The sequence below is a fragment of the Perkinsus marinus genome (assembly GCF_000006405.1).
Source record: "Perkinsus marinus ATCC 50983 genomic scaffold scf_1104296977780, whole genome shotgun sequence".
In the NCBI taxonomy this organism is placed as follows: domain Eukaryota; phylum Perkinsozoa; order Perkinsida; family Perkinsidae; genus Perkinsus; species Perkinsus marinus.
This window is the reverse complement of record NW_003200078.1, coordinates 1-1,004: the sequence shown is the minus strand read 5'-3', so window position 1 is coordinate 1,004 and position 1,004 is coordinate 1. Positions and strand designations below refer to the sequence as shown.

The following is a 1,004-nucleotide window of genomic DNA, read 5'->3' as shown; positions in this document are numbered from 1 at the left end:
TCTGAGGAGACTATCATAAGGAAGGTCCGGTCAGTCCCACCTTGCTCTGGTGCTGGTTGATCATCAAGAATGACGTCACTGCTGTTCGGCGCGCAGAGTGACCCTTTAGTGATGAGCAGCCGGTCTGTCTCCTTAACGAGCCCAATACCAGCGATCCGCATTCTACACTCCGAGTTTGGGGTGCACTCGAACCTGCCAAGGGTGTGAGTAAGCGAAATGTAACTTTACAACATCGACCTCGTGGCGCAATGGAAGCGCGTCGGTTTCCGGAGCCGAAGGTTGCGGGTTCAAGTCCCGCCGGGGTTACTCTTACGTTTGATTCCCACGAAGCCCATTCACTGACACACTTCCCACTAGAGAAATGAACTCCTCTGATGAGTCACACCCTGTCCGTGAGTTTATGCAGTAGCATAACGATAATACACCAACTCTGAGTGGTGCAGATAGATCGAAGCCTGTGCTGGCCTGGGCCGAGGTCTGCAATGGAACGGCTCTCAGATGACTATACAGGCCTACCCACCAATTGCATCCGAGAAACGTTGAAAGGTTGAGAGGGGAATACTTCGAAGGCCAGAGGCGTTGAGTTTACACAAGAGGAAGGGGATGCCTCTATAGTGAGCCGATCCAGTGGGGACAATCGGAACCTGTCGGAGTATTGGCTCCCTCCAATGGCCACATTAGGGTGCTGACCCGCGGATGGTGATGTCGCATGGAATGCCGAGGGTACAGACGAAATGCTGTGATGCACGAGGTCCGATGACGCTGAATGACCCGACAGGCACTGTGAACTGGGTCGGATGTATGCACCCAGACGGCAGCACCGGTGTGCACCAGCAAAGCCAGTAAGCGCCTGAGGCCGAGCCACAGACCGAGTTGAAGGCCCTTTCCGGGTCGGACACCTCACCGACACTTGGTAGACCCTTCTCCTCGAGCAGCATCATCGATACCCACTTGCCATCCTCGTCTACTTCTCCAACACTCAGACTCTCGAGCAGCGAGGTGGT

General features: G+C 54.9%; 1 non-coding gene across 1 annotated transcript; it reads left to right on the top strand.

Annotated features, from left to right (window-relative positions):
- Positions 1-234: 234 nt before the first annotated feature.
- Positions 235-306, top strand: Pmar_PMAR004772. Its single transcript has one exon. It is a non-coding gene; the product is annotated as a tRNA-Arg (tRNA).
- Positions 307-1,004: the final 698 nt, after the last annotated feature.